The sequence below is a fragment of the Bos grunniens genome, chromosome 3 (genome assembly GCF_055505025.1).
Source record: "Bos grunniens cultivar Pamir isolate PY7600 chromosome 3, Bosgru_T2T1.0, whole genome shotgun sequence".
Taxonomy (NCBI): domain Eukaryota; kingdom Metazoa; phylum Chordata; class Mammalia; order Artiodactyla; family Bovidae; genus Bos; species Bos grunniens.
The window spans coordinates 65,480,920-65,500,698 of NC_141167.1; the positions used below are offsets into that span (position 1 = coordinate 65,480,920).

At 40.6% G+C, this 19,779-nt stretch overlaps 1 pseudogene across 1 annotated transcript; it reads left to right on the plus strand.

The window, feature by feature from the left end:
• Positions 1–11,253: 11,253 nt before the first annotated feature.
• LOC147375740 (POU domain, class 5, transcription factor 1 pseudogene) lies at positions 11,254–18,951 on the plus strand (annotated as a pseudogene). Its single transcript, XR_015161408.1, has 2 exons — positions 11,254–11,324; positions 12,711–18,951. The product of XR_015161408.1 is annotated as a POU domain, class 5, transcription factor 1 pseudogene (transcript).
• Positions 18,952–19,779: the final 828 nt, after the last annotated feature.

The following is a 19,779-nucleotide window of genomic DNA, read 5'->3' on the forward strand; positions in this document are numbered from 1 at the left end:
TAAATATCTAGTATTTAATATTGAAGTTAGCTCTTTCTCTTGAGGCAGCTTATTTGACTGAATAAAATTGACTCTATTTATTAGCCTAGATGAGGAGACTGTATGGTATAGTTGCTGACACTATGGGGTTTAAAATCAAACAGAAACGGTTATCCCAACTCCTCTACCTTTACTTACCATTGTGGGCAATTAAAAAAAAATGTCTCTGACTCTTAGTTTCCTTAATCGTAAAATGGCAATAATAATTGTTTCTTCTTAGGATTCTTCCAAATAGCATTGCCAGATAAAATACAGGCGGAGGTAGTGAATTAGTCACTAAGCTGTGTCCTACTCTTTGCGATCCCATGGTCAGTAGCCTGCCAGGCTCCTCTGTCCGTGTTATTTCCCAGGCAAGAATAATGGAGTAGGTTGCCATTTCCTTCTCTAGATAAAATACAACCCCCTCCTTAAATATGAATTTCAAGAAGAAAACAACATTTTTAAGTATAAGTATATCCCAAATACTGTATGAGACATATTTATACTGCAAAGAATGTGTTACTTATCTGAAATTCAAATGTAACTAGATGTTAACTAGATTTTAATTTGCTAACTACGGCAACCCTAATTATAAAGACTAAATGAAACAATACATTTAAAAATGAAGTTACTAGCTTGGTGCCCATTGGCTAGTAGGTGCTTATTAAGTTTTAGCTCATTATCTTCTACCTCATGGGGCTATTGTGCAATTAAATGCCTGGTGCATAGTACCAGTTCAATAAATCTGAGTGTGCTTTTCTTCTCAAGGCTCAACCCCAAAGAATATGCTTTATGCCTTCAACAGAGGAGAGACCTCATCGACTTGCAACATTTGTCTCCAGGTGGCTTGCCTGCTTCTTTCTCCTTCCCAGGGCATGTTAGCTTCATGGAGTCCAGATGGTTTGACATGGCCCTGGTGAAAGGGCGAAACTGAAGGGACCAAGTTGTTGATAGAGTTCCCCCTCAATTTAAGGCAACTTGATCTTTGAAAATCTGAATTTACTGTGGAAATAGATGTTAGAAATTCTTTAATTTGTGAGCCCTCTGAAGTGCTCCAAAACAAAATTGTAAAGAAGAGTTTGATTTACAAAAACACAGAAATAAGATAACCTGTTCAGCAAAAAATCTGCTGCCTAAAATGTGCTATAAAGGCGTCGCTAACAGCTCTATAAAACTCTGCCTTGCTTCCACAGGCACCCCTCACCCTGCAAGACAGCTCTTCCGGACACTGTTATTTATCAGGACAGAAAAGCTTTCTTCTGCGACTGTTGCCAAATGCCCTCCTGGGGCGGCTAGGCATGAACTTGGCTATCCGCAAAAGATATGGGCCAGGGTTTTAAGGACACTTTTTGTTTTCTTTACAAGTTCAGTGTTGTTCCTCTCTGAGAAGCCAGAGATAGTGCATAGGATATGATTCAATGGAAAGTCTTTGTATGAGAAAATGGCTCTTTCAATGTGGTCTATCTGAGGATCAGCACATTTGGAGTCTGTCCGACCCATGGTCCCAGACCTACAGCTGGTTCTGCCGGACCAGAGAGAAGCTGCCAGCATCCAGGGAGAAACTCCCTTTTGCCCCAGTTTTTTCCCATGTCTGGAAAATAGTTGGGGCCTAAAACTTTTGAATATTTCTAGATTACACATCAAATTATTCCATGGGAATCGAGTCCTTGGCTGACAGCAGAAAGCAGGTACTGTCCACTTCCTTCAACTCAAATTCTCATGTAAACAGGCGGCCACCGTGGTACTCAGCACCAGCTGCAGCTTCTGGGTGGTCCTGTAGGAAGTTCCAAGCAGATTGCAGTGGAGTCTCCTAGGCTGGTGGTCACAAAGCTCGAGTAAGCATCTGTGGGAGAGAGCACGCTCTCCAAACTCCAGTCTCGGGTGGAAATATCAAAGTAAAATCTAACTTCCCAGAGAAGGTCTGTGCTTCAAAATTAAAAAACAAAGCTGAACCAGAGAGAAACATAGAGGCAAACAGTGAGTGGATTTTTCTGGCAAGCAATCATCAATATAAAAATTTGGGTGTTCTGCCCTCCTTTTCTCTTGGGCATATGGAAGCAGAGTCTTCTTAAGTACATGCTAATTGATCAGTGTGATGGCACGCTAAGGTACAGTGTCCTGAGACTTTCCACACCTTTCCTTAGGAAGATAAACGGGGGATTGCTGGGGTGGAATCCCACCTCCACCACTTATTAGCTGTTTAACAAGTTACTTAACCTTTCTGTGTTGTTGTGAGAATATAAATGCATCAATACGCACAAAGGTTTAGAACACTGCCTGGCTATAGTAAGCCTTAAAGAAGTATTAAATGTTTTCAACATAATTAAAACAACATTAGTAGCCATGCTCTGTGTGTGTATAGTGTTTTATAGTTAAAAAGTACTTCCTCCTCTCTTTTGGTGGATCTGTAGTGGAGCTGAAGTGGAGTGACACTGAGAAATCTCCATTTTTTTTTTTTTTTTTTGCATTGAGAGAAGGGAGAAATAGAAGTAATCAGATGGCTCACTGGGATTGTTCCAGGTAGAAAGGGTGGTACATGTGACTTAGAGCTAGAAGAGGCACGTTCCATAGTTGCTGGGTTGGAACTGAGAACCCACAGTAACCCGGGGGCATGCACAGTCAGTGAATAGAAATGAATGGAAATTAAAATAAATGTTTATAAAGAAATTACAAAGAAAAATCAGAAGTTTAAATGTGATTTTGGAGACAACCAAGGTCATGGGTGATGATTTAACATTTTGAGAAGAACCTAAGTTGACTTGCTCTATACCTTACTCCAGATCTGTTACAGATGAAGGTTTAAGGGTTGAATGTATAAAAAAATTTAAAGAGCATAGAGTAACCAGAAGAGAAAATTTAAAATGAAAAAATATTTTGGGTGGGTTTAATTTTCTAAGCTTTGAATCAATAGATCAAATATTTTTGAGTGTTCACACTTTCCTTATGGTATTTATGGACCAAATCAGATAAATCAATTTTAGGGCATAAAAGTAGCCCTTCCAATAGAAGTTTGTTGTTTTCCAAGTTTCATCTTGCCATCAAGACCCTCAGGCAGGGGATGTATAGTCTGTGGTACCCAGTAAAAAATGAAAATATGGAGGCCTTTGTTCAAAAAACAGGAAGAAGTATAAAATTTTATTTCTTCTGTGGTATCTCCTTTGAATTGTCATATTTTAAATTTTCTATTAATGTAATTCAAGTAAACAAAAATTAAGATTTTTTATTATTAGCATGAATTTTATTTACTGTTCATCATTATATTGGCAATGCCAGTTTTAAATGTAAATACAAAAGTATTTATATTATGTGCAGAATTACTGAAATTGCATAAGTTTTATTTCATAGTTTGTACATGCATATGTATTTTGCTACCAAAGATTGGAAATGGTACACAACACTAACTCAACTGTTTTTATCACATTTATTTACACATACACATTCACCAACATGGTGCTTTCAATTTACTGATGAAAAGGTAAGGAAGAGGGGAAAACAAGGACTCTGGATTGCCCTACCACTTCCTTTACTTCTGCGTCGTCATTTTCAGCTTAAGTGATTGGCTAACACATGGACGTAACGTGAGTAAGAAGGATATGATATGATTGATTGCTTGCATTTCTTAGAACACCATGCCTTCTTTATGTGTTCTATGTTTGAAGCAAATTCTGGTGGAATGAAACCTAGCCTCCGGGACATATCAGCGTCCCCTCTCCTTTGTTTATACTCATGGATATAGCATTTTGACCTTGTACTTGCTTTGAGTCTTCCACAGTAACTCCCCCATATTGTAGGTCCACCACAATTGTACACACATCTGGGGCATTGTGAATTCCAAGTGTGAATGGGGCAGCAAGGACAGATAGACATGCATATTGTATATGTATATTCCCTGTTCATGTGCCTGCTCCATTCTACCTTAAGAGTGTCACCCACGGAACACATTCAAAGATTTAATTACTAAGAATTTTAAGATAGTGACAGCCCAGTATCATTAGTCCCATGAGACTGCGCAGGTCACACACCAGTGAAGTAGGCCACATCTTTAAGCAAAGTTCTCCTTCATCTCAGTTTCAGTTACTGTACTGTCTTTGGAGCACCCTCAGCGTAATATAGTCCAAACAAGTCTTGTATAGTGGTTTCTATCATTTAAGCCTGTAGTGGTCTCTTTTAGATTCATCATAAGCTCTTGGAAAGGGAGAACTGTATTTTATAAGAATTTGCATCTTCAGCAGAATGCTGTGTATATGGGAGATATTGTTGTGAATATTGATGGAGGTGAGCACCCCACACAATGTGACTCACCAAATCCTTGAAACCAGAGTTAGTAATGCTTCTTATTCTATTCCTACTTGCTAAATCCTTTATGTCAAACTAACAAAAAAGTGAGGTACCCTGGCTCCTACTTTTGATGTTCCTTTTTAACCTGTCACATCTTGAGGAATCACCAAAAGTTTACCTTTGTAGTATGGGTGAACTTTCTGGTTCTTTCCTAGTCTGTGGCTACAGTGTGCAGGTCCCCATACTATCTCAGTCCAAAAATTGTAGGGTGCTTCTACCACCTCCAAGTCTAATCCCTCTGAAGACGCAGTGTATGCAACCACTGCTAGGATTTTGGACAATCAAATCTTTGTGTGTATAAGACACAAATCCTACAGATACAAATATTTAACCCTCAGGGGGAAAATGAAATGACACAATGACTTTAAAATATACAGACATGAGCCAGTTCACCGTGTTGAAAAAAGACACTCCAAATTGAGGCCAAAATGTGTGACACATTACTCACCTTTACCGCCTTAAACCCAGGGACTGCAGCAAGCCCTATACTAACCAAGTAAGATGGTACTGTAAAAAGATTCTGGGTGTATATATACTAGAGATATAGGTTAACTATATCTCTAGTATCAAATCATTTCCAAGAGTGGCCTCAAAAGGGGAGAGTCTGAAAGATTTGCATTTTGTGTTAAAGGACCTAGAATCTATCTAGTAATAAGGGCAAAAGCCAGAGAAGCCAAAATGCCTACCTAGACCAAGGGGATGAACACAGGGTCAGACAGAGGAAATCAGAGAGAACTATGGTCCAGATATTTTCTAGACTGCAGAAGACAGCAAATGGAATGACATAGAGCAGATGATTTAGAATGACTTTTGGTGAGTAAGTGGTTCAGTGAATTTAAAGGCATTGACTCTGGTCTAGACACATGGCCAAGGATATGTCAATATGATCACTGTCCTTCTTGCTGGATAGCACAGCTTGTGGGATAAACAGGATTTACAGAATGAAGAAAAAACTCAGGAAATGCTATCCCTGTACTCACCATGAGGATCAGAGGAAGAAATCCAAGGCAACTAAGCAAAATAATAAGAGTAAATTTGGAAAAAAGAAAAAATAAGAAAACCACGAGGGAAGGAAGGAACAAAGGGAGGAGGAGAAAGAAAGAAAATGATGGCTCAGCTGGTAAAAAATCCACCTGCAATGTGGGAAACATGGGTTTGATCCCTGGGTTGGGAAGATGCCATGGAGAAGGGAATGACTACCACTCCAGTACGGGTTCCTCATCTGTGGATTCAAACAGCTGAAAATATATGGGAGAAACATTCCAGAAAGCTCTCAATAACAAAACCTGAATTTGCTACACTGGCAATTACGTACATAACATTTACACTGTATTAAGTATGTAGAGATGATTTAAAGTAAACAAGAGGGTGTGTGTGGGCTATAAGGAAGTGCTACGTCATTTTATATTCATATAAGGGACTTCAACTACCGCAGATTTGGTATGCATGGGAGTCCTAGAACCCGTCCCCTGTGAATATGGATGGAAGACCGCATGTTCGTGAAAGTCCCCAGCCTTGCACAAGGCCTGACACATGGAAGCAATTTCAAGTCAGTGAAAGATTAGAGAAATTAGAAAGGAACAAAATAAACTATGATTTAGTTTCGATTAGTGCAATTTTTCTCTTCAATCTCTGCCCGCTAAAAATGTCAAAATTTACCCCATGATGAGAAACTCAAAAGACAAACACTTAATTGAAATCAGTTGATACCTTTCCTAAGGGTACTCATCTTCGAAGTGGGAAGAAGAGAATGAAGGAAAGATGGAAAATGAAAGAGAAGAGAATGGATGGCTCACTCATCGATTCCAATCAAAAACAGCTTGAGTTGCTCCGAGGGTAGCCTCTGAGGCGTGGTTGCCAAACAAAACATGGAGAAGTGGACCGGCTGTGATCCACAGAGACTCGGAGACGCTGAACGGCCACCACACAAAGCTAAGAAAGATCTTCTTAGGAAAGCATCTCTGAGGGGCCATGGTTTCTGTGTTCATCAAAAATCCCCGAAAACCTAAGAATTGGGAGGTAGTCAGAATTGATTTAATCCTTTTTACTATAAATCTCATTTCTGCAAATGATTAACAGAGGCAGAGACATAAATGGTAAAGTCTCGATCAGGGAAAATGCTGTCAGCGTATCATCTAGATAGATTAGAAAATGAGCGCTCAGGTTTCTGTGAAGGAAGACTAATGACATTAAGTCAAGATGAAATAGAAGGGAGCGTTGCACAGGCTCCGAAATCATAAACCATGAGCTCACCCTGACAGAGGACCCTCAGCAACTTTCTGAACTGGAAAATTATCGGGAGTTTGGGCTCAGAGTAGGTTCTTAGGCCTCATTTAGAGTCCCTGGTTTGTTTGGGTTTGTTCTGCATGGCCTCGCCAAGGTTCTGACAATTGTATGAAAGTAAGATCCTTCTGCCTACAGCTTTCAGTGCAATTGATCGCACACTCCGAAACAAGAAAAGGAGGGTTTGGCTCACTACAATAAATAAACATTTAAGAAACTTCCATACTGTGCAACCATCTGATTTTCGAAGTGTCACAATTCTGCTGCCTTTCAGAAAGAGGACTGTTACCCTGAAATCAGTGGTGGCTGAGACCAACATCCTTTGTTTAAGTTAAGATCAAATAGTGAAGCAAGTATATAAATTCCTGCCAAATAAAGCTAAACCAGGCCTTCTGCTCTGTTTAGTAGTGGGAACAAGCCTGTGCGTCTGCTTCACATGTGGTATATCACTTGATTACTTTAAGTGTGTCTCCCCTGAAACACACACACACACACACACACACGCTTCCCCTTTTTAAAATAAGCCAGTAGAATAACTTCAAGTGTAAATAGTTTCCTACAATTTCCCTGTGATTTGATAGAGTAAATCTTTTGTGTTCTATTGCAGTGTCTTTAAGTTGATCCATCCTTTTTCAGTGACACACGATGATTAACTGTAAATCGCTCCCATCATCTTAAAAACTAAGAGTCCTTGCAAACTCACTGTGAGCGAGTCTTTCATACTTAGGCAGGGAGAACTGGCGTCCCTGACATTTGCTGTCCTGTGGCTAGGCCAGGAATGATTTCCAAGCCTCATAACACACCACTGATTTTTAGAAAAGATAGTCCTATTAATCTAATATTCAAGGTAAAATCTTTATCCAGTTTCAGAGTTGGAATGGTTATGTGAAAAATAATTCCCATTCTCTAATCCCAAACCCCTTATTATGGCTATACCATCAGCAGATAAAAATACACTGTTCCTTACCTCAAATTTCTAAAATATGCAATAGCTAGATGGATAGTTAGGTGGGTAGATACTTACTGTTCAATTCTAATGTTTCTGACTTAAAATTTTAAGGTCATTGTCTCCTTTCTGACACCTTTTATTACATCAATATCCCATTATATCATTATAGACTCATGAAGCAATGTACTTTTACATTTTGCAGGATAATGACTCTTTTGTATTTCAGTTTTTATCATAATATAAATCTTGAATTGCAATTTGCATATCTTTTGTTTAGAAAAAGAGACCCCTATTTAAGACTTTGTCATTTTAATACATAAGCTTAAAGTGGCTTTTTTTTTTTAAGAAATGCACCGAAATATTCCAATTTATTCTTCAACTGAATAACTGAATCTGATTCAACTTCTCCTGCCGCATCAAGAAGTTAACAAATGTCCTGAACAATACATTTCCAACGATGATGGCTCCACCGCTTAGTCCTCTGTGCCAGTAGGTTTTTTGCCGTTATAAGACCAATCAAATTGGTAATGGTGTCTTGGACTGTACATCAGGCTAATTTTACACACACAGGTGTGAACACATGCATCTTTATGTATGTGTATGTATATGTATATATTACTAATTTATTTATTTCATGTGAAGATATGAAGAGCACATTATGTATGTGTGTGTGATCACTCAGTTGTGTCTGAGTCTTTGCAACCCCATTGATTGTAGCCTGCCAGACTCCTCTGTTCATGGAATTCTCCAGGCAAGAATTCTAGAGTGGGTTGCCGTTTCCTACCCCAGGGGATATTCCTGACCCAGGGATCAAACCCACATCTCTGGCGTCTCGTGCATTGGCAGGCAGATTCTTTCACCACCCGTGCAGCCTGGGAAGCCCAGCACTATGTCTATATACAAATGTGTGTATATGTATATATGTTTGTTTATTTTTTTCACATAAAGAGTACACTGTCTGCTCATCAACTTTTTACTTCTATCACTTTGTTTCTTCCCTTTGTTAAACCATCTCTTTAAGAAACCTGAGAAATTTGTCACTGTGACAGAACTTGGGTAGATTTGAAAAAGCCTTTAAGAGACAGGTGGAGAAAGCAATGGCACCCCACTCCAGTACTCTTGCCTGGAAAATCCCATGGATGGAGGAGCCTGGTGGGCTGCAGTCCATGGGGTCGCTAAGAGTCAGACACGACTGAGCAACTTCACTTTCACTTTTCACTTTCACGCACTGGAGAAGGAAATGGTAACCCACTCCAGTGTTCTTGCCTGGAGAATCCCAGGGACGGGGGAGCCTGGTGGGCTGCCGTCTATGGAGTCACTCAGAGTCGGACATGACTGAAGCAACTTAGCAGCAGCAGCAGCAGCTTAAGAGACAGGGTGTGAGCAGCATCCTGTGGCCTCTGCACAGCAGGAAGGAAGCAGGCAGAGTGCTGAAGTATCTAGCATCCCTCATGCCTAATGCAGTGCTTAGCACACAGTAAATGCATACCAAATAGTTGTTGAATAAATGAATGGATGAAATGAACCAGAACTTTTTCCCACTCTTATCAAATTAGTGAACTACCTCAGTAGCTCTCCCTCTCAGAGACTGACAGACCCTTTACAGTTCCTTTGTCCTGCCCGGCCCACAGCCTTACTCAGTTGACTTTATTCCACTCTTGTGCATTCATTCCATTCTACAAGGGTTTGGTGAGGTCAAGGGTTAAGGCTGTTGCAAAAAAGCTACCTTTCTGCAATAAAACAAACCCACCATCTTAAAAGTAAGTGTAACCTTGTACTTACAAATGTCCTGACGACACACCTGAACCCATTGCTTAGGTTAAATGAGAGTGAATGAAATGTGGAGCTCCCAACCAGCACTGGGAGGCCACAGAAAAATGGAGTTGAAATCCTGGTTCTTCCATTCACTAGCTGTCTTCCTTTCTGCAAGTGATTTCATTCTCTAAGCCTCAATTTCCTCATTTGTAAAGTGGGAGTAATAATACCTGCCTTACAGGACTGCTGTGAAGACTAAATGTGACAACACGCATGAAACAGTTTATGTAGCCCATACTACGTTTGCAACATGTGTTTACTTCCACTGCCAGCCCTTCTTTCCCTCTCTCCTTCCCTCATGCAATTATTTCAAAATTATTTCTCTTTCTTCCTGGAGAGAATGGGACATTCAAATATGTCTTCAGACTTGGCCAGAATGAGGTAGATGAGCCAATGGGAAGTGGACCAAAACAGCCAGAGCAGAAAAACCAATCTCATGCCCTGAGGGCTTTGTCTCCTCTGAGCCCTTCAGCTCTCCCTGACCTTCCCCTTGGACTAGGACATGTGCCCCAGGCACTCCAAGAAGTCCACATTTGGCCAACCTGGCTGACAGTGACTCTGCGGGGAGCTTTGCAAGCCCCGTAAACATAGGCAATTAAACCCCTAAAAGCTCTTAGGCTTATTGCCCAGTAAATTCACAATGAATAGTAACCTTAATAAATGTTATAAATCTCACCTCAGAGCCAACAGGAAATTCAAACTTTTGCATGTGTGGGAGGCAAAATGCTGCTGAAACAAAAGGGAGGTGTGTGGACAAGGAGAACATTGTGCTCGGCCTCCTTACCTCTGGCAGCACCAGAGCGCCATGGGCCTGGGAAAGGCCCTTAATTGTATTTTGTGAGGCAGTTCTCTGGACTTCTGTCTCCTCTGGTCCTTCACTTGCCTTAACTCTTTCTTGTCCCAGTGGCCCAAGAGGTCATCCATCCATAGACATCTCCTACGGATTGAAATAAATAATGGAAATAAGGAACAGGGACAAATTACGGACAAGTTGCCTTTTTAAGTCAATGTTTCAGTCAGAAACAATTTTAAAAACTTAATGAAACTCTAAAACTGAAACTTAAACTCAGTGCTATAAAAAAGGGGAATATTGAAGAAGAGAAACCACTGGATATTTTGATCCACACCCTCACTCACAAAAGGGTGTTAGTTTTAATAAACAGTCACAATTTGGGGCTGTTATGAACCATAAGGCACACTCCTGGCCGTGTTTCCAATTTCCTCTCTTGCCTTTACTGCTGTTATATTAAGGTCTGTGGTGAGGCAAATCTTTATTAAAAAAAGGTGAGGAGAGCAATATTCCAGATTAGATTATTTCACCTGTTCTAACTGTGCACCAGCCAATCGGAGATCTTCAGTGTGGGTTTAAATGCAGCAGCCCTCCCACCTCTGGGGTTGACAGAGGGGGAGTTTCAGCCGGTGGTTACAAAGTGAACGCAGATTAGGTCGTTTTAATTACTGACTTTAACTGAATATGGAATACATTTTCCAGTCACAGAGAGGGGCAAATAAATGCATCTGGAGCCTCCTCCATCATGGAGATAATTACACTGGGACTGAAAAACATCTCGGGAGTGATGAGCGATGTGGTAGAACAGTCTTCGGAGAAGGTGTCTTTCCTTGAAGGATGGGTTAACGTGGAGGGGACATTGAGTGACTTCATATGGAAATAAAAAATTTTCTCTTTGAAGACCCAATTCATGCAGGACTCTCTTGGAGAAAAATGAGGGGAAATGCTCAGCATGTTGGAAATTACCTAGAACACAGTCCTCAAATAGCAAAAATCCCATTAAAGCATATGCTTCTTTGATTCTCCTGGAGGTTTCTTTAAGACGATAGACTTTCTCAAAATGAATCGTCGGGGACTTCCAAATCCTTTAATTGTTTCTGAAATTTCTCTAATTGTGGGAGTTGCCGAAAAGTACTTTTATGTATTGAATGAATGGCTTCTATTCCCCAGTGTTAACACAGTTTCTTTATATCCTTTCCTTCTCTTCTTTTCATTTTGGTAGGTATAGGACAGTTCTATTCCAAGCCAATACATACATGGGATTTTATTGAATAGTGTTATTAAGGCGTGGGATAAGCTACTTAACCAATGGCATAGCCAATTTCACGTCATAATAAACTATGTTGTTACACCATCTTACAGAATTTATTTTGGAAACACAGGTTTTAAAATTCTTAACATAAGCATCCTTCTTATATCTACCCACATTCAAATACAGAGGGCTTGCTTCTGTGGGCAGTCCTACCCTATAGAAAGATAATGTACATTGTAAATGTGAGTAATATAAAATTTTCTTGCATAAATAATTTAAAATTTTCTGATAGTCATATTAGAAAAAACATAAATGAAACAGGTGAAATTAACTCAGTATGTTATTTAGTCCCACATTTCCACAATATTATTATTTTCACATATAAGCAGTATGAAACCTTTATTAACAAGACATTTTACATTCTTTTTGATAACTAAGTCTTCAGAACCTATTTTCTTGAAGACATTTTGCATCTTACATTTACAGCACATCTCAAATCAGATCAGCCACATTTCAAATGCTCAATAGCCACTGCGGCTACCAAATTAGTCAGTGCAACTGTAGACTCAAAAATCTCTAATGCTTTAAGGAGTTTATCTGATTCCATCCTCCCTTCTAGTCCCTTTGGTGTATATTGCTACCATTTTCTTACCAACTACATCTGCTTTAAAACCTTACATGTCCTGTGAGTTCTGAGTAAACCCAGGTCCTATCATATAACAACAGACCCTTGTAGTTTCCAGGGGGGGTGAACTTGATACTTCCCAATGTTTATTCTGAGAACATAAATCCTCATCTTTTAAGATGCCTGTTTCCTTCATGTGTGTTCATAGGAGTACCAGTCCCTATACGCCAATCACCACAGAGAAGAGAGACTCCAGTTTGGAATCAAAAGAAAGCCATCCACATTCTACAGGTGGGGTTTTATTAAGGCGGAACACCATCCCCACCTCCCTTGTCTGCTCCTTTAGGGCAGTCTCAAACCCACAGCTCCCTCTACATTGAATCCATTTTACCCTTTACCTTGTCCTTCTGCTATATATTCAATCTGACGGGCTGTCACCACAAGTAATTTAACACTGTCTTCACCTTGAGATAATCAAGAACTCAGGGGGTAGTTTTTAAGTACAAACTTATATATATATATATATACAAAAACATATGTTTCTTTCTCTCACCCCTAATCACAAAGAAGACATAAAAAGTACCTTCATAGTTGTTTCCCGAAAAAAGATTTTTATTAGTCTACTAATGGATTTTTAAAGCTTCCTTCAGGCCTTCTCGCCCCTGCTGGGCGGTGGAGGCCATCGGCAGGGAGGGCCACAGCCAGGCTGGGTTGATCCTCGGACCTGGATGAGCTTCCAAGGGCCTCCGGGTGGGTCAGGAATCTGGCTGGAGCTTGTGCCCAGCACGAGGTGTGGGGGCTTCCCCTGTGCCCCCACCCTATGACTTGTGCAGAGGGATGGCCTGCTGTGCACCGCAGGTTAGAGTGGGGCTGGTGCCCAAGGTGTCCTGGAGGGTGCCTCAGCCCGAGGGCGAGGCGGGAGCCAGGGTGGAAAGCAACTCCGAGGGGGCCTCCCTGGACCAGGTGCCATGAAGCTGGACAAGGAGAAACTGGAGCGGATCCTGAGGAGTCCCAGAACATCAAAGCTCTTCAGAAAGACCTGGAACAATTTGCCAAACTCCTAAAGCAGAAGAGGGTCACCCTGGGATATACCCAGACCAATGTGGGGCTCACCTGGGCTCACTTTTTGGAAAGGTGTTCAGCCAAAGGTCTACCTGTCAATTTGAGGCTTTGCAACTCAGTTTCAAAGAATACGTGTAAGCTGTGGCCTCTGCTGCAGAAGTGGGTGGAGGAAAACTGACAACAAGGAAATCTGCAGGAGATATGCAAGGCAGAGGCCCTAGTGCACGCCCAGAAGAGAAAGTGGACTAGTATGGAGAATCGAGTGAGAGGCAACCTGGAGAGCATGTTCCTGCAGTGCCCGAAGCCCACTCTGCAGCACATCAGCCACTTCGCTCAGCAGCTTGGGCTAGAGAAGGACGTGGTTCCGGTGTCGTTCTGCAACCATTGCCAGAAGGGCAAACAATCAAGCAGCAACTATTTCCAACCAGAGGATTTTGAGGCTGCTGGGTCTGCCTTCTCAGGGGTATCCGCATCCGTTCCTCTGACGCCAGGGCCCCATTTTGGTACCCCAGGCAATTGGAGCCCTCATGTCAGTATGCTGTACCCCTACATCCCAGTCCCTGAGGGTGAGGCCTTTCCCTCGGTGTCTGTCACCACCCTGAGCTCTCCTGTGCATTCAAACCGAGGTGCCCACTCTCCCCGGGAATGGGGTGTGGGGGGAGAGGAAGGGAGAGCTACGGAGAGAACCCTGGGGTTTGTACCAGGGCTTTAGGATTAAGTTCTTCATTCACTAAGAAAGGAATTGGGAACACAAAGGGTGTGGGGGCAGGGAGTTTGGAGAAACTGGTTGGAGGGAAGGTGAAGTAGGATGATGTTCTTAACTTTAATCCCCACATCACTCCTCACTTTGTTCTTATATGAAGGCCTGGGACCTAAAAACAAAACAAAGCTTCCTTCAGTGTTAATGAATGTGTCCTGCCACTTTTTTTTTTTAATTAATTAATTTATTTGGCTGTGTCAGGTCTTGGCTATGGCACTCGGACTTTCTCCAGGGCATGTGGGATCCTAGTTCCCGGACAAGGAATCGAATCCATGTGCCTTGCATTGGAAAGCAGATCCTTAACCACTGGACCACCAGGGATGTCCCATCCTACCACATCCTTACCAGAAGTAAGGAACCCGAACAATCCAGAGGAGGAATGCTGAGGTGGAGGACCTGTCAGCCTGTGAGCATGAGGATTTGGGGGCACTTAAAAAATACAAAACCCAAACAAAACAAACAAAACAAAACAAAAAAAACTTACATTCAAAAATATTCTGTCATGATATCAACATATGCCTGTAGTCTTGCTACTTCAGAAGCCCATTTATCTAAACAAGGCCTTTTGATGTCACCCGTCTTGAAGTATTTGATCTGGTCAGCAAAAGACTTCAGAATACTGGCTGTTTGTGAAAGAAAGTTCATGTGAACAAACAGCCAAAATAACTAAAGCAGAGACTGAAAAATCCGGTTTAGGGGAAAAAGAATTCAAAAGCTTTGAGTGCCATATATATACACACACACATATATATTAAATGTTATCCAACATTTTTTCAGTTATATAATAATTGATCATTGTTCTTAATTAAATAGTTAGGCTATTTTTTTTGTTATAGAGAAAACATCAAATATGGGGGTTCATTTTTAGTACATTCTTCCTGGGTCTCAATCACTCACTTCTGTTACAGGCCATTATAACCAATACAGCTATTATACAAGATGTCCACACCCAGTTGCAAGTATTTAAATGTACAGGCACTGTGTCAATTAGAAAAGGAAAAAGAAAGAAAAGAGATGAAAAGAAAATCCTAGCACGACAAATGCAAACCCATAAAGCAGCAGCAAGTGCCACAAAAGCAGTCTCCAACCTCCTCTCTCGCCAAGACTGCCGCTGTGTTCTGAGCTGGGTAAATAATGCCAGGTCCAGATAATGTGTCTTTGTTCAGGACCAGACTCCAGGGGCTCTCCAGGTGAGTAGAAAACTCCTGATGCTGAGACTGGGCAGCCTCCGACCCTGTGTGATCCTGTCCTGCCTGATCAACCATAATGCAAATGTCCTGAGGCTCTTTGAAGACAGTGAATCTGAAAAGATTTACGCTTGTCTGAAAGTATATTTTTGAGGTTTTAAAAAAAATCTTCCAAACATTAGCCAAAGGAATTGTACATGTGAGAAAAAATCAAGGTTTACAAAAGCTAAGTTACTTGTTTAAGATCATGTAACTAGTTGCTAGAATTAGGGCTAGAAATTGTAGGGGAACTGAAATAGGAAAACAAATCAAAGTATACCACATGAGAACCAGCTTGTGGTTCGTCTATTTTCTTTTATGATTTAGATCACGTGGGGCCTTCATTATGTAATGAAAGTAAACTGCTTATTGATGACTATTAAATAGCTGTGTGGCTGGGAGTGGTTAGATTTTTCTGGGAGAAAGCTAGATCACAAGTGTAAGTGTGAACCCTACCTTTTCTTGTCAGGTTAAACATCATGAGAACAGAAAATTCTCCTCTAGTGCTGAACCCTAGTTCCCAGCGCAGTGCCTCATCCATTATAGAGTCTCAATAAGCAGGTTTCGAATGAAAGAGTGGATAAATAAATTAATGAATAATCAAATGGGCTCTTGGAATGAAAGCTCTTTACAGTAGAGATGTGTCTGGTTTTACATATTTATTACATTCCTGTAAATGTGTGTGTGGGCCTGATTTTGGTTACTCATGTGATAAACTATTTTTTTTAATGTACTTATTTTTTAAAGTTTTTTTTTTTTTGTATTGGGGTATAGCTGATAACAACATTGTAATAGCTGCAGGTGAACAGCGAAGGGACTCAGCCAAGCAAATACATGTATCCACTCCCCTCCAAATGCATCCACTTTGCATCTAAATTAGTAGTAGCCATTCTGTTAAGTCATTAATGATTTGAACCAAACACATACAACCAGAAGTGGAGTTCTATTTAGAGGAACTTTCCAAAAGTCAACTATTCCTTATGTGTTCGGGAGGACAAATATCCCCTTACATATCTGTTGTGTAAGCTTGGATGCGTGCACGCAGCTCGGTTACTGTTGTTTTAATAGCTGGAGTCATCTGTTCAAAGGAAAAGGAGAAGCACCAACAACAAAGAACAAAAAGCAACACGCCCGAGGCCCTCCAGGAGTTGTGACAAGTGATTAAGAGCAGAACGGGGCTACGCCTCAAGAACTCTTGCTCTCGGCTGCTCCCCTTGAACCCTGGGAGACTTGGTTTGCCATCAATTCTGCACAAAGTGAGGCTGTATTTTTCAGTTGAGAGACAGTTGCAGGGACAGAGACAAACACCTTGGTATGTCAACCTTGAAGTACCACATGGAGGGCGAGGACCTTTCACAGTTTAATAGTGGACAGAATGTTATGGTGATGATCTGGGTCAGGTGGTGACTGAAGCAGTCACGGATCCTGAAACAACAGATGTCACAGTGACAGCTGTAATATCCAAGACTTATTTTTCTCCTTCAGCAGCAGGACCAAATAATGGGGAACAGATCTGATCCTACAGAGGAGGTACTACGTTGACTTTATTAGTTCCCTCACTTGGACTGTACGATGTTAACTCCTTACACCATGTGTGCCAAATCCCGAGCAGTCAGATATGTCCTGAAGACATGAAGTAAAACCCATGATGCTAAAGGTAGGCCTTTAAAACCTAATTTTCTAAAAAGAGTTTTATCTTGGCATTTTTGTCACCAAATTCTCCTTGGGTCCCACAGAGAAAAATGATCTGGCTTTTAAAGCCTACTGGCAAATTGGTGTACAATTGCTGATAAAGTAGCTCTCTATCAAATGTGAAGTTCAGAATGTCATGATTATAAATATGTCATAGAATTTTTAAATGGCTCAACATACTGGATAGTCTATATCTATGAGACTATAAATTTCATTGATTCATAAAGTATATGGAATAGTTTTACAATATTAAACAATGAACAGATAAAATTATGTTGGCATAATATCTGGTATAGTAGACACTCAATAAATATAAACAAGCAAATAGTGATCCAGAACCGTGTCTAGAGCCGTTGGTAACTGTATCAAGGCTTTTAAGTATTTACTACTTGCCCCCATCTTTTTCTACCTTTCTCTATATACACTTGCTTGATTAATACTGTTCTAAATGATATGATACACTGTAAAATTTTTGTTTATGCTTTATAATATATGGGATGCAATAAAAGTTAATTAAATACCACAAGGAAAAAGAACTCTCAAGGAGAAACCAAGGAAAACAGCATCTTTTAAACTAGACTTCCAAATGCCTTTACCCTTAGAAAATGACTCTGTGTTTTTCGAGGGATGTGGAACACAGTCACTGTCCATTGCTGAGTGTTTCTGTGGTTCCTAGTGTGAGGCTTTTTGACATCTTTTTGGGGCTGATCCACAAGCTCTTCTAGAGCTTGCTGTCTCTTTGTCACCTCATTCTCAAATTGCATGAGAATGTATCCCTCAGTGTTTCTCTTCCTGCCACAACCGTGTCTGGATCGGCAGAGCCCTTTCCACAACTACTTTTCCTACTAGCCCCAGACAAATTGGCCTAAGGATCTGGAATAATGACTGAGGATTCCAGTCATTCTAGTTTCCCTGTGGTGGGAGTGAGGAGCAAATTGATGAAGACTTGGCTTCATGTCCATGAGCATCATCCTCACTCATCAAGGGCTACTATTCATTGGATTCTGAAGACATAGACAAGTAAAACAATATGAAGTCCTTCAGAAACGTAGAGATGTCCTTGGGAAAATAACTAGCAACATAAGACAGTTCAAGAAAATATCCCAAATGCATGATGTGGGCAATAATTGTTGAATGAGGGCTGAGTGCACTGGGAGGCAGTGGTCGAACATACCTGGAGTGTATGGAGGAAAAATAAGGAAATCAAGACCAGAATGCTAAAAAAAACTAAACTGTGAAAGGCTAAGAAGAGTTAATTCTATTTCAAACCAAAGTGAAAAACCCTGAAAGCAAGAAAAAAGATTTTTATCTTCATATCTGGCCTATTCTAAACCAAGAAGTATGAGGAACTTCACAAGAATGAGTTTGATCGCATATGATTGACAGAGTAGAAATTTTAAAATAATATTGGAAAAATACCTGAGAGTGGCCCCCTCCTCCCTGTCTGTGGGTGGCCCCAACCTAATCATATGAGCGATTAGAACTGGAGGAGGCAGGTCATAGACTAGGTGAGTTCTAGAAATATAACCAAACATGCAGTGTTAGGAAGACAGAAGGAGAAGGAAAAAAGAAAAATCCTCAGTGGGATGAAACCCAATTTTAAGCCTCTAGAGCATAGAAAAGCCCCACTATTCATTAAGGGAGGTCCCACCAGCTATTTTCTCAGGCAGCTTGTATTCACATTAATGAATGAAAGAGAGAATTTTAATGTGCACCTCTGAGAGAAATAAGACCCCCAAAAAGTTCATTCCCCAGATCCCTCTGGGTCTTTTTTTTTTTTTTTCCTTTTCCCTTTTCTAGTGCATAGTAATGAGGTTTCTTGGTTCTGTCAAGGTGGGGCAGGATAGAGCTGGAGCAGGCTAGGCAGGTTCTGTGCTCATTCACAGAGGTTTAGCATCAGAGAGCTCACCTTTATCTGTAACCCAGCACTTCCTCCCATGCTTGTAACTCAGACGCAGCCTCAAGTTCCATCCAGTGGGGCAGAGGGAGCTGAACACAGTCATCCCTCTGGGCCAGGGGAAGCCCAGGCTACTAATGGGAGCATCCTTAACTTCCTCCGGAATAAACCTCCAAACATGCACCAACCTTGACTCTAGTCTCCTGGTATTTAATCCTGGCTTCTTAATGCCCTTTCCTCCCCCATCCAAATCAAAGAATAAACTTCTACTGGACATTATAAGAAAGGCTTAATTCAAAGAGCCAGAGGTCAAGATGTCAATCATATTTGCCCTGAAATATCCCTGAACGTGTAGAAATTCATATTTGTTTGCATTATAAATGCACTAAAATGAGCTAATTATAGTGATCATAACTCACAATTAAAAACAAACACAGTTAGAAATTTCAAAGACTTTTGATATCTTTTCTTTAATCATTCACCCAGGCTCAAAATATGCATTTTTTAGATTAAAGCATTAAAGTTGCTAATTACATTCTCAGAGCTAACAATTATTTCTTTACCCTTTTACTACCTTCTTCTGGCAACAAAAAAATGTCAGCACTGATTTAATTTTTTGTTATTATAGGATTAAAAGAAGTTTCTAAAAACGCAATTAAATTTGCCCTATAGCTAAAGCAACTTCCCTATCAGCATCTGAAACCTCTTCTCTAAGACAACAGCATAAAAAAAAAAATGATTCAGAATTTCTTGACTTTTGTGATACATTCCTTCGGTGATTATCTCCGATAACAACTCAACCGTTTTAATGAAACTCCCTGCACATCACGTCCTGGTGAAAGGTAGAACATATTAGATTAATAAAGAAAATGAAAGTTAAATTGGCTGTTGGAGTGTGAAGCCCTGCCCTTGTCATGCATGGGTTCTTCACCTTTGGGAGCCTAGTTCAACTTCAGCCCCAGGCCCTAAGTGAAAAGTTCAGTAGTCTTGAGTATGTCCCCACTTAATATATCACAAAATCAATTATTTTATGGTGGTACACTTGGTAACCTATGCTCAGACAGAATCAAGT